Genomic DNA, 14,407 nt, shown 5'->3' with positions numbered 1-14,407 from the left:
TAGCACATGGAAAGCAAATTTCTTTTTTTTTTCTTTTGAGACAAGGTCTCATTTTGTCACCCAGTCTGGAGTGCAGTGGCTTTATGTCCATGATATCTCTTCCTCGTTTGGATGATAGCACATGGAAAGCAAATTTCTTTTTTTTTTTCTTTTGAGACAAGGTCTCATTTTGTCACCCAGTCTGGAGTGCAGTGGCCTTATCGTGGCTTACTGCAGACTCAAATTCTTGGGCTCAAGTGATCCTCCTGCTTCAGCCTCCCAAGTAGCTGGGACTTCAGGCACACTCCACCACACTCAGTTAATTCTTCTATTTTTTATAGACATGGGGTCACACTCTTGCTCAGGCTGGTCTTGAACTCCTGGCCTCAAGCAATCCTCCCAGCTTGGCCTCTCAAAGTGCTAGGATTATAGGTGTGAGTCACTTCGCCTGGCCTGCAAATTACTTCTATAGTAAAATGCAAGTAAAAATTATGATGTCCAAATATCCATAAATATCACCTACCTATAGATATAAATAAGGTCACATCAGTATCAATTCCTCAGTTCCCTTCTCAAAGCCCACCTGCATCATTCTGGGATGTCCCCAGGACTGTCTAACATGGATTAATATTTTGAAGTCATTTCATCTGAGCATACATTTGGTATATATTGTTTTGTCACCTTCTATTTTCACTTGTAGTACACTGTAAACTTTCTCCAATGGCTTAGATATTTTTCTGTAACATGATTTTTTATGGTTTTATGGTATTTCATCACATGGATAATCTGTTTACTCAGTTCTCTGTTGTTGTACATTTACTCCCAATAATAAATAATTTTGTGGTGAATGTCTTTGCACACACATCTTTGCATAGATCTCTAGTTGTTGTCCTGTAATAAAGTCCTGGGTATGGAATTGCTTGGCCAGAGGTTGCATTCATCATAAAGAATAAATGCTACTGTTATTAAAAAAATGATAAGGATAGTAAGTACTACTAAACATTGGGCCAGTGGGTGGCAATTCCTCTGGAGAGAGCTCTTGAAAACAAAATGACAACAGTTAATAGCCTTTTAAAAAATGCATTTTAAGGAAAAAGAACCATTCCAAATATATCGATACAAAAACAATTTTGAATTTTTGAAACCCCTTTGTAATCTGACATGTTTGCTTCCTAAAATTTAAGTTAGGTATAGTACTTTTATGTAGGAATTGTAAACATCTGTTTAAAGGACAACAGTATATAAATTGTTTATTAGTGTTATTTATCATCAACAAATCGTGCAAGTCTGGGCAGACATTCTACATTTTATTTGGAAGCTCAGCATTCTGAAGTTTGTTAACTCTCTACCAGAGCGATTTTAAAGTCCCAGTGGTCCGTAAAGGATTAAACGGAATGTATGACTTGTATCCTTCACTAGATTTTAAGAGAAAGGAGTTGTCACTGATACATTTTGACCAAATGCCTTATTAAAGACACCACCACAAACGGAGCTTGGAAGCAAAAGTAGCCCAGACGCCCCTGGCAGCTCCATCATTCTGTACTTTAATAACTCATTGGCAACATGATGAAGTAGTTTATGTTCCAGACTTTGCCTCCTGGTATCTAGATTTTTATAGGTGTTTTGACTGAGGTGTAGAGGAGGCATTTTTTTGGCTGCTGATTTCTATTCCAGATTGTGGGATGTGAATAATTTGGTAAATTAACATCAATGGGCTAGACTGTTCTTTGTTACCAGCGGCCCCTGGGCTGCCTGTTCCACTCGATGGTCACATTAATTTGCAACCACAGGAGGATGGCTGCTGGGCACATACGCCCAAGTTAAATTTCCTTTTGCAGGTTTTCCCCCTATTTTGGATATTCAGGTAGCCACTAAAGTCTGAGGCAGCTCTCTCTTGTGCATTCATAATTCTGGCTAAACCTAGGGCTTCCAAAACTAATATCAGGGAGGAATGATCCAAACCTTAGTGCTTTTGTGGCTTTTTTTTTTCCTGGGGCCAGTTTTCGGCTATGTTTCCAATGATCAGTCTATACTCCTAGTTATGTACTAAATACATAAACTGTGTGTGCTACAAATGATGTTTTTCTAGCCTGTCCGTATAGCCTATTAAACTAGAGTTGGCAGTTTTCCATCCCTGAGGAGAAGCATTTGGCATAAATAATATTGTCATTTGGGAAGGCTAGACATGGTTTGAAGAAGTGACCTTGTATAAATATTGTCTGAGGTATGACTGAGGCTAAATTATATGACAGGGAGCTAGTATAGTCTGGGCTCTGGGCCCTCCTGGTAATGAAGTTGCTTCTTGTAGTAATGGAACCATCTGAATTGAAAATGTAATCAAATACATCAGAGGATGTTAAAAACACAGGAACCAGCTTATTTATGAACCCCCAAGGTCCAGAAGATGGGAAAATGGAGCTGGAATTTGTCATTCAAATGCCTTTGTCCTTTTAAGAGACAAGATGTCCTAGAAGGTGCCTTTTATCCTTGCCACAGGACTTCCCTCAGTGTTGAGACTGCTAAACAAGCCAAGAGTTTGTTCATTTCCCCACCCACGTTTGGGGTGAGCTGCTGGCACTAAACATAGAGTCTCGGGTATTGCTGGGCTATTTGTGGTTGACCTGGTATATCAGTAGCACAATACCGTCCCCAAACAGTTACTTTCCATTCCTTCTCTCAATACCCTCGTTTAGGATTTCATTTCCTCTTTTTGGCCCGTGTTGTTCTATGGGCCTCCTAATTATTCAGAGCTCCTTCCCTTTACTTTCTCTTCCTTCTATTAACTGATCTGTCAGATTTGTCTTTCAAAAGTATGATTTTATTTTCATCAATCCATCTGTTTATCTATTTATTCAACAAATATTTATTGAGTGCCAACTGTGTGTCAAGCACTTTGCTCCCTGCCATCATAAGATGTATAGTCTGGTGCGGGAGACAGATAACTTGACAACCGATCACATTAGTAGACATACAGTTACAAGCTAGTGAGAATGTTCGGTAGGAAAGAAGAACGACTCTTGGTAGTATGAAACAGAGGAACCTCATCTAGACTGAGGAGTGAGAGGAGGCTGCACCAAGCAAAGACGATGAGGTTGCAGTGTGAAGCATGTAGAGTCTGAAACAGAGGGAGGCAGGGCTAGGGCATGGGGACAGGGGTGAGTGGAGTGTTTTCCAAACAGAGGAAGCAGCAGGCCGTGGAGGGGAGGGAAGAGCCATCCGAGGAATGAGAGGTAAGAGTGGCTGGAGTACAGACAGCAACGACCACACCAGGAGGGCTATGCAGGTTGTGTTAACAGTTGAGATCTGTGTTCTGCCAGCAGAGGGGAGCCATCAAAGAGTGTGTAAGCAAGGCTGCGATTTGGTCACATTTTAATTTTGAAGAGACCACCTGGGCTGCAGCAGGGAGAACAAATCGGTAGTGGCCAAAGAGATGGGTAGGAGAGATCCTAGTGAATCTGGGTATTAGCAGTGGAAATGAGACACAGACAGGCTTGAGCATATTTATGTGCAGGGAAAACACAGGGATGGGTGAGAGGTTGAACATGAGGAATGAAGGCAAGGGAATGATCAAGGATGTTTGAGAGGCTCCAATGTGTGCAACTGCATTGGTTGCACATTTACAGAGTGAAGGAATACTGAAAAAAAAAATGACTGAATTTGGGGGCAATTTCATGAGCAAAGGCCTTGAAGCAGAAGCATACTCGGTAATTTTGAAGGAATAGCAAGGGCAGAGTAGTAGGAGATGAAGTCACAGAGATGCAACTGCAGAGGAAGGCAACTTAGATCACGTAGGACCTTGTAGGCCACTAAAAAGGATTTCAGCTTTTAACTGAATGACATGGGAAGCTATTGGAGGGTTTTGAGCAGAGGAATTACACAATCTGACTTACATTTTGAAAGATTGCTGTGGCTGCTGTATGAAGAAAAGACTCTAGGAGGACAGTGCCATATGAAGGAGACCAGGTGGGGGCAATTGCAGTGGAAGAGGGTGGTGGTGGCGTAGATCAAGGTGGTAGCTGAGAAGGTGGGAGAAGTGGTTAGATTCTGGATAGATTCTGAATATAGAACAGGCATCATTTCTGATGGATTGGATGTAGTGAGAATTAAAGAGAGAATTAACAGATGACACAAGAGTTTTTGTTTGAGCTACTGGAAAGAAGGATTACTATTTGCTAAGCTGTAGAATGCTTCTGGAAATTCAAGAATTTGATTTTGAATGTTAGGTCTAAGGCCCTTCTTAGATATCCAAGTGGAAAGATTGAGTAGGCTGTTGGATAGATGGGCTAAAGTTCAGAGGAGAGATCTAGAAGAAAAATATAAATTTGGGAATATTTGAGGTGTATTATAGATAGAAGATACCCAAACCCATGAGAAGGTATCAGTTCACCAAGGGAATAAGGATAATTAGAGAAGAGGAACAAATGTTTAGAAGCTAAGTGTAAAGATGATTCTAGTCAGTAATAGTCTAGGTTATCATAACCAGTAATAAGACATATGATGAAGTGAGAAAGGCACAATGCCACTTCTGTGGTATTTTTGCCAAAATAATTGCATCAACTCAATCTAACCATGAGAAAATATCAGATAAATCCAGACTGAGGGACATTCTACAAAATAACTGACCAGTACTCTTCAAAAGAGTCAAGGTCATGAAAGATAATGAACGACTGCGAAACTGTTACAGATTGGAGGATGCTAAAAAGATTTGACAACTAAATGCAATGTGAGAATTTCCAATATCAGTGGAAATTCAGATAAAAACTGTAGTGTAGCTAATAGTATGGTAGCAATGTTCTTTTCCTGGTTTCAATCATTATACTATAAGATGTTAACAAGGGAGGCTAGTTTAAGGAAATGAAGGAATGTTCTGTTTTATTTTTGCAACTTGTCTGTAAGTCTGAAATTATTCTAACAGAAAAAGTTAAAGAAAGGTAAGGTTATGGCTAGGCATGTAGCCCCAAGGACGTGGCTGTCCTCACGTCCAGTCTCTCTTGCTGAGGACAGATGTGCTGGAGAAGGAGGCAGGGCCGCCCTGCAGGGTCTTTAGACTGTGGGAAAGACTGGACTTTCCTCTAAGAGCCAGTGAAGGATTAGGCAGGGTATGTGGAGGAAGATGGGAAACCAGACATGTTTGTTTTAGGTAAAAAGAGACAAGAAAACAGAATAAATACTGGTTAGGCCTGGATTCAGGCAAACACCCAGTTACTTTCAATTATTCATCCTGTTCTCCAAACAGAACTGACCATGAGTTACTTCATGACTCACAAGGGTGTTAGCACATTGTAACGTCTGGCTGGGAAGAGTGCGCAAATCCCAAAGGATTTTCGAGGAGCCTCGCAGCGCCCTGCCTTTTCCTGCCACTCCTACAGTTCAGGCACGATTGTGGAGGAGATTTTAAGCCTGTAGGCCTGAAAGGGAAGTTGTCTGTGCATTATAGCTGACCCTCCCTCCCTGTCTGGAATGATTCTAGCACAAAGACTGTGGCTGGATTGAGATACCAACCTGCCGTGGGTGACGAAATGACTGGAATAGACCTAGCAGGAATGAGGAGAGACTCCCCCAGCACCCGCCTTCTCAGCCAACTCTGCTGGGGGGAGGGGGGAATATTAAAGTCTTATCACATCAGAGTTCCTGGTGCCTGCAGACTAGTTGGAGATGGTGCTGGGAAGGGCTAATTATAAAATTGTATGTTAAATATTTAATATATTTAATACTCTGGGGAGTTTTATGCCCTTGCCCAGAGAAGGAGTGAACCATAGAAAAAGATGTCCCCTTTAACCACCCTACTGTCCCACGGGGAACAGACCAAGAATCAGGGAAAGAGTCTTAATCCCTGGAGTCCAGGGTATGATCACCTCCCTGCCACTCCCTGCCTATTGCCTGGCCTGGAGGGAAACTGCGCTAGCCCAAGCTCTGCTCTCAGATACTCTGAAATCTTGCAGCGCCATACCTTAAAGTTCAAATCCTACAAAATGCTACTGTTAACTGCCAATTTCTGAATGCTTACCTGGTGCTAGGCTCCTTGCATAATTGTTTCCAATCCTTGCAACAACTCTTCAAAGTAGTCATTGTCATCCCATTCACAGGAAATTTTATTGGTGAGGAAATAAAGGCTTAGGTTGTTTGAGGTCACATAAGGGGAGAGTGGCTGAGCCAGGACTTGAACCCAGGTCTGGCTTCCTGCAGATTCCCAGAGATTTCCACCAGGCCTGCTGCCTCCCCAGTCCTGAATGAGCTCCAGGGGCCAGGAGGAAGGAATCCCCTGGGAAGCGTGATGACTAGCACGGAGTGTTGCTCCTGGCAGGCCAGGCTATGCCCACGCGCCACTGTGCAGGATTTCGGGAAATTTCACTGGGGAATCAGCAGCCTGTGCCTCAGCAGGCCAGTTTTCGGGGAGGCTGCCTGGTGGCACTGCGGCGGTTGAGGGCAACTGAGGGCTGTGGGGAAGGAGGGGGCAGGGTGCGAAGTGGTGACCGGCACACCTGGGCACCTGATGCTGGAAAATCACAGGGATGTGCTGTCAGTGCTGGCCTGCAGCTACGTTTCTGGCTGAAATTTTGGATGGCTGCACTCAGCCTCAAAGGAGGAAAGAACAAAATCACGCTGAGAGAGACAGGCGCTCTGACAGGGAGCAGGGCCTGGGTGCTGGCTGGCTCTTTGCCATGAACTTGACACGTGAGGAGGAGCAGAGAAGCCTCCTTGTTACCGTCAAACTCTGTCATCAAACTGCCCTGGGCGTCCCACAGAGAGAAGGGTAGACAGGCCTGTACCCCACACCCTGGAGCAAACCTCTTTGATGCAGAGTTACAGAGGGGTCCAGGCCCACAAAGGACTTTGTGTGACGACCTACCACACGGGCGAACTAGGTCTGCTCTGAACTGTTTTCATTAAGTACAAGCTATGGGGCAGAAGCATTTTGTATGTTAGAGACATTTAAAGAAGTCAGCGTTCTCTAGGAAAGGTAATGAGAAAACAAGAAACGTCAGCTTCCCATTGTAAGTGTTGAGAGGAGGGAGGAAGGTCTGAACTCAGCAGCACCTTTGTAAGATCCGCCCCTGCCCTTCCTGCGTCTTTTCTCCCAGGGTCTTCGCAGCCTCTCTTCTACCACTCAGCTTGCTGTCTCTCCCCTAGGAGGTCTTCTTTGCCCCCTAAGCTTGGTAGGAGCCCCCCCCTTGTGCACCGCTCAGATTCTTCTGTCAAACACTTAAACTGCTGGGTCTAGCTACCTCCTCAAAGGCAAAGGCTGAATTTTACCATCATGGTTCCTTAGCTCTCAATGTCCTAGGCTTTCAGGGATACCTGGTGAATCAGAAAGTCAGGACACCCAGACATGAGCCAGCCATCTCCACCCAGATGTCCCACCGGCTCTGTGCACTGAGTTAGCCTGTGCCTGCACTTGGGTTGCTGATCATTCAAGCCCCATCAACCATCCTTGACTCCTCTCTCTCCCTACCTCCTTTATCCAACGGTCCAGTAAATGCTATATATTCAAATGAAAATAAGACGAAGCACTTAATGTATGATAAGCATTGTGAAAAGTACTATGCAGTCCATGCTGACTCATTTAAGCCTCACAACACTCTATAAGGTGGAGCCTATCACAGCACACAGTCAAGGAGATTGAGGCAAAAGAGGGTAAGTACTTGCCTAACTTCATACAGCTAAAAAGTGGTGGAGCCAGGATTGGAATCCAGGTAGTCTGGCTTCAAAGCCCTACCTCCTAAATATTTCGCAGTCCCCACAGGCCACCATTATCTCATTTGCCCTGCAATCCTTTCCCCATAATGTAGCCAGAGCCATTTTTCTAAATGAATTATCCTTAAAACCATCCATACTTCCCTATTACCCTCTAGACAGAATTGAAACTTCTTAAGGCAACTGAGAAGCCCCTTTCCTGGCTGCCCTTGCCCACCTTCCAGACTTGTCTCTTGCCTGGGCTGCTCTGCAGGTACTTTCTGTGGGTGGAACACTGTGGCCTTCTCCTCTCTGCCTGGCCAATCCCTGCTTGCCCTCAGGTCTCATCTTAGATGCCACTTCTTTCAGGAAGCCCTCCCTGGCACCCTGGCCCCTTGACTCCCTGGCTTTGCCACGGCATCCAGTGCTCAGCCCTTGCAACAACCATCCTACGCTTACAGAGTCTGGTTCCCGCCTCTGCCTCCTCCACCAGCTACAATGAAGGTGAATATTGGGTCTCATGTTCAGTGACTCCCCAGCACAGTGCGTATTAACATGTGGTAAGTGACAAAGGGATTACTTCTAGGTCAAAGTTCTGACCACGGCTGACTCTAAAAAGTTCCCCTTCCCCACCTCTTCCTGCCTTATGCAACAGAGAATTGCCAGATTCATGAGTAAAGACTGTATTAAAGGGCAGATGAAATGGAAGCAGGGACCACAAAGCGTGTCATCTGGAAAAGACCACCTGGGTTCAGTGTCCGGCAGTATAACAAATTAGATCCACTGAATGGCCCTTCTGGGCGAAGCAACTAAAATGAAGAGAAAAGTAAAAACAGTTATGGTTGTTTGTTTGAAGCACATTGTTAAGCTGTTTTCCAAGTAAAGAATCCTTGAATGCCCAAATTGAAGTATGAGCAGGATCTCAGAGGTAAGTGAGTACCAAGGTGGTTTTCACTCTGAGGTTTTTCGCCTATGCCAGGCAACTTGAACTACTCTAATGGATGGACAGGACTAAAGAGGGAGAAGATGCAGCCCAGAGCTTGTGGGAAGTGGAGATTGAATAAGGCTTAAACTGGGATCCCAACAGCATGAACAAGAGTAAAAAACCCAAAAAATGCTGCCACACAGAAAGGGAGAGTAAGGAGACTCGCTTATATTGACCTAATTTCCAAGTAGAGGGACAAAACCACCCGCCCCCAAGATTATATAAGCATAATCAAGCCCTCATAAGGATTTATCAGTCTGAATTCATGCACTTTTGTGGTTCAAAAGCTTTGAGTGAAGAATTTACCTTAAAATATTTAACTTAAGTTAAATATTAATATTAAGAATTATACTTAAATATTGTAGAAGAGACAATATTTGAAGAGATAATGCCCGTTTTTTTTCCAGAATAACTTAGTCTCCAATCTTCTGATCTGTAAATCCCAATGATTACCAAAAAGAAGTAGGACAAAAATATCCACACACAAACATATAATAATAAAACTGTAGAATATAAATAATAATAATCATAAAACATTAAAACCTAGCAGAAAGAATTGTTCAAGCCACTTTGAGAAACAGTTTACTACACATTTAAACTAATGGGCTACAGTTAAAGCCAAACTTAGAGGGAAAGTTAAAACTTTAAATAATTACATTCGAAAAGAAAAAAGGCTTAAAATTATTAAGCTGACTATGCAGTTTAGGAAGTTAGGGAGGAAAAAGGCAAATAATGACAAAGGAAATATTTGGAAGGAAGCTATTAAGTTAAGGGGGAAAAATGAAGTAGACTAGATGAACAAAGCCCTAAATAGGTTCTTTGAAAAAACTTAATAAAATAGACAAGTTTCTGACAACATTATTTAATGGGAAGGCACAAATAAACAACATCAGAATTGAAAAGAGAGGCATAACTATAATTTATCAAAACTACAATTATTAAAAAGTTTAACAGATAAAAAGAAGTCATGATCAACAACTTCATACCCGTACCAATAAATTTGAAAACTTAGATGAAATGAATTGAGCCCTAAAAAAAGTATAACTTACAAAAAAAGACCAGTTTCCAGAGTATACTTAAAAATTCCCACAAATCTGTAAGAAAAAGACACACGATGCAATAGAAAAACCAGGTGTTAAATGAAAGAGGTGTTCAACCTCATTTGTGCTTATCGTTTTTAGTTTCAGGGAAATGCATATTAAAATTACAATTTCATGCCCACTGGATGGGCAAAAATTTTAATTCTATGAAATTCAAATGTTAGCAAGGATGTGGAGCAATGAGACCCTTAATCCATTGTTAGCAGGAATCTAATTTGGTATAAGCTTTTTCAAAAACACTTTAACATTACCTAGGAAAGTTAATATGTGCATATCTTAAATCATCTGCTATCCCTCTAAGTATGTAGCTTAGAGAAACTCTGCATATATGCATTAAAAGAGATGTAGCAGAATGTCACTAGCAATATTATGCATAACAGCTTTGACTGGTAACACTTCAAGTGCCCATAAAGAGTAGAATGCATAAATTGCAGTACATTTATATAATGGAATATTACACAGCAGAAAAAAATTAATGAACTACTCTTACATGTATCAACATGGGTGAATCTCAAAATCCATAATGATGATCAAAAGAAATAAGCTACTAAGACTATGGGCAGTATAGTTCCGTTTATATAAAGAACAAAAATTGGCCAAACAAATAATCTAAGAGATGCATGCTTACTTGGTATACTATAAAGAAAAGCAGGGGTATGATTTATACAAAGTTCAGACGCTGTTTCTCTTGCAGGGAGGAGAGAGGTACACAGAAGCCTTTACAATACTGGTAATGTTCTATTTCTTATCCTGGGTGATAGTTGCACATTTCATTATTATTTTTTAAACTCTACAGACAAAATTTATTAATTATCCCCCAATTAAATGAAAGCTCAGCTTTGTAATCTTGTGGCCACGATTGAGTGACACAAGACACATAAAGTGCCAGGCATCTAAGAGGCGCTTAATATGATATGTATCTAAGTTTAAACAAACAACTCTTCCCTGAGGCCAGTGCTATGGGTGGGACAGGAGAGCACAGAGGGGTGGGCTGGGGACAGCAAGACATATTCTCATGGGCCCCTACATGGGCTGCAGAGACTTAGACTTTCGCTGGAGCTGATCCAGCCCTTGAGGAATCTGCCAAGCAAAGCAAGCAGATGCATTCCAGAGGATGGCATGTTTACAACCGCTTGGCCTGACACCATTGCCGTAAAAGCAGCCAGCCCCAATCCCTTTCTTCTTATGAACAAATGAGACCCAGGACATTATACACTTCATGGGAGAAAATACTGTTTTCTAAAAGAAGACAACCTGTTTCACTGTGTCCCCTCTCCACCTAGCAGTCCTGCAGAGATTTAGCAGAAAGCCGCTGTGGCTACCAGACAGTGCTTGTCCACCTCAACCCTGCCACGGGCAGAGGGTCTCAGACACACTGGCTCAAGGCCAGGTCTCACCAGTGGCCCTCAAGTTCTCTTAAAAAACCTTAACTGAGCATTTCATAAGTGCAAGACACTTTGCTGGACATAGTGTTAAGGGTTGAATTGTGTGCCCCCAAAAGATGTTGAAGTCCTATCCACTAGTATCTGTGAACGTGACCTTATTTGGAAATAAGATCTTTGCAGATGATCAAGTTAAGATGAGGTCATTAGGGTGGGCCCTAATCCAATAGGAATGGTGTCCTTATAAAAACAGGAAATTTGGACACAGAGATATACATGCTCATTTTCCTTATGTACTAAATGAGGATAATCATTCCTATCTCAGAGAGTCATTATGTGGATTAAGTAACATAATATATTGGAATATATATTCATACATGTAGAGCTCAATACAGCGCCTAACATGTAGTAAGTGTTCCCTAAATGGAGACAACTGCCACCACCAGGAGTGGCAGCAATGGCATTACCATTAATCCAACACGAGTTTATTGTATCGACTTATGAGCCAGATACCACGTTAGGGATATAAAAATAAGGCAATGGTTTCTGGAGCTTACAGTCTAGTTCCTTCCTGTTCTGAAGACAGATGTGGGGGCAAACAATTAAAAAATATTTAATAATAGAATAAATCCTGACAGAGGTGGGTGTCAAGGGAGAACCAAGTTGGGAGTGTCCCATTCTGACTGAGGGATTAGGGTGCAGAGGGGATGTGATGCTTGAGATGCGTTTTGGAAGACGAGCAAGAGTTTGTCAGGGAAAGGGCCATTCCAAGGAGCAGGAAGGAGCATGAACAAAGGAACAGAAGCAGGAGAGTAGAGGTGACATTCGGAGAAGGGCAAGTAGTTTGGCGCAGCAGGATCCTAAGCACAGGATCCTGAGTGAGGACGGGGTCATGGAGAGACAGGCAAGGGTCACATTGCAAAAAGCTTTCTATACCAATATGAGTAGTTTTGACTTCATCTATTGGCAATGCAGAACTTTTGAAGAAGTTTTTGCTTTTTGATAATGTGTGGCAAGTAAGAGAGTGGCATGGTAAGATTTGCTTTTAGACATATTCCTCTAGCATTAGTGTGGACAGGAGAAAAGAGGAAGGGGAACCAGTTAGAGGTGGTTATCACATTAGTCAAGACTGCAAACTATGAAGATTAGAACTGAGTCAGTGGTGGGGGCGTGGGTATACTTGGGAAATAGAAGATAGTGTTGGTTGACATCTGTGATGCTTTGTGACTGCCAGGCATTTCTCGAACACCCCTCCTACAGTTGGGAAATCCCCCAACTTATGAGTCCACCCTCCTCAAGGAAGAAGCCAGAAACCCAACTTTCCCAGCCCTTGCAGATGGCGCAAGCATGTGACCTGAGTCCCGCCCATCAGATGCCATCAGGACTTTGATTTGGAAGAGAGGGATGTGAAGAAGATAATCACATGGAACCCATTCTGAGCGAGGATACTGGCGTGATGCTGAGTTTTGAGAGACTAAACTTGGTCTTTCAAAATGGTGCTAACAGTTGCTCTTCACCCCAGAGTCGGCATGCAATCTGCAGTGGCAGCATTTCCACTGGACAGCCTGGCAGGAGGATTTGGGCATCGTTCCTGTCTGCAAAGTTTCCAAGCCTGGGCCTTTCTGAAGATCCTATGTGCTACCTAATCATTTAATAAATTCTTTATTATTATTATTTTTTTTTTTTTTTGCTTAAACTAGTGAGAGAGGTTTTCATTGTTTGCAACTAAGAAGACGATCAGATACAAGTAGAAAGGACAAGATTTGGATCAGCAGTGAGGGAGAGGATGACATTGAGAGCCCTACCCAGATCTCTGTCTTGGGTGGCTGGGTGAATGATAGTGCTGTTAACTAAGCTTGGGGAAGAGAATGGGAAGTAATAATGAATTGAGTTTTCAACATGCTGAGTTTGTGTTTCCTTTGGGATGTATAGGTCAAAGACAGTGAGAAATATGGATCTAGATATCAGCAAGGGGGGCTAAAAACAAATTTTGGATGTGTCAGAATATATTTACTTATTAATTAACAATAATTGAGCATTTACAATGTGCCAGACACTAAGGGAAACAACTGTGAGTAAGATAAGATCCCTGCTCTCATAAAATTTATAATCTAATGGGATAAATCAGAAATAAGTAAAGAAGTGTATTTAGAATATGATGTTGGGGGTAAGAAGTGCTACAAAGAAAACAGAGCAGAATAAAGAGATAAATGGTGGTGGCTGGAGCAGCTACATTAGAAAGGGTGTCCAAGGGAATTCCTCTCTGAGCAAGTGACATTTGAATAGAATTAGGGAGTGATCCCTGCCAAGGTTTGGGGACATAGAAGAGCAATCTAAGCAAAGGGAAGAGCAAATGCAAACATAAAAATAAGCTTAGGGGCCGGGCGCTGTGGCTCACGCCTGTAATCCTAGCTCTTGGGAGGCCGAGGCGGGCGGATGGCTCAAGGTCAGGAGTTCAAAACCAGCCTGAGCAAGAGCGAGACCCCGTCTCTACTATAAATAGAAAGAAATTAATTGGCCAACTGATATATATATAAAAAATTAGCCGGGCATGGTGGCGCATGCCTGTAGTCCCAGCTACTCGGGAGGCTGAGGCAGAAGGATCACTCGAGCCCAGGAGTTTGAGGTTGCTGTGAGCTAGGACGCCACGGCACTCACTCTAGCCTGGGCAACAAAGCGAGACTCTGTCTCAAAAAAAAAAAAAAAAAAAAAATAAGCTTAAGGTGTTTAAGGAAGAGTGAGAAAGCTAATGTCCAGAGTAAAGAGGAAGGGGAGAGTGATCTTGGAGAGTGATCTTGGGCAGGGACCAGACTACACAGAGTCTATATTGTTGACCATGATGAGGAATTTTCACTTCATTCTAAGTTTAGTGAGAAGCCATTAGAGGGTTCTGAGCAGAGACAGAAATGAGGTGACTTATTCTTTTAAAGATCACAACTGCCATGTGAAATCTTTGGGAGTAGCAAGAGTAGAAGAAGGTAGGCCAGTTAGGAGGCTAGTGACATAATCCAGGCTGGAGAAGATGGTGGCTTAGACTAAAGTGGTGATGAGTGTATAGTGTGGTGAGAAATGGTTGGATGCTGAATATCTTTAGAGGGTACAATCAATAGGACTTGCCCATAGAATTGCTTGAGTGTTACAGAGAGAGAAATCTAGGATGACTCTCATGTTTTTGGGCTAAGGCCCAGGTGACCGGTGGTGTGATTTATTAATGAAGTGGGTGAGGGAAGGTTGGGAACATGGTGGTGGAAATCCAGTATTTTGGCCTGAATTTAAGTTGGAGATGC

The 14,407-nt window shown here is 42.6% G+C and overlaps 1 long non-coding RNA gene across 1 annotated transcript; it reads left to right on the top strand.

Annotated features, from left to right (window-relative positions):
- The first annotated feature begins 3,164 nt into the window (after positions 1-3,164).
- Positions 3,165-12,773, top strand: LOC142873792 (uncharacterized). The gene is made up of 4 exons (XR_012921767.1): positions 3,165-3,209; positions 8,023-8,213; positions 8,309-8,581; positions 12,355-12,773. It is a non-coding gene; the product is annotated as an uncharacterized LOC142873792 (long non-coding RNA).
- Positions 12,774-14,407: the final 1,634 nt, after the last annotated feature.

The sequence above is a fragment of the Microcebus murinus genome, chromosome 11, assembly GCF_040939455.1.
Source record: "Microcebus murinus isolate Inina chromosome 11, M.murinus_Inina_mat1.0, whole genome shotgun sequence".
Lineage (NCBI taxonomy): Eukaryota > Metazoa > Chordata > Mammalia > Primates > Cheirogaleidae > Microcebus > Microcebus murinus.
Note: the sequence above shows the minus strand (reverse complement) of the source record. Positions and strands in the feature narration are given on the sequence as shown.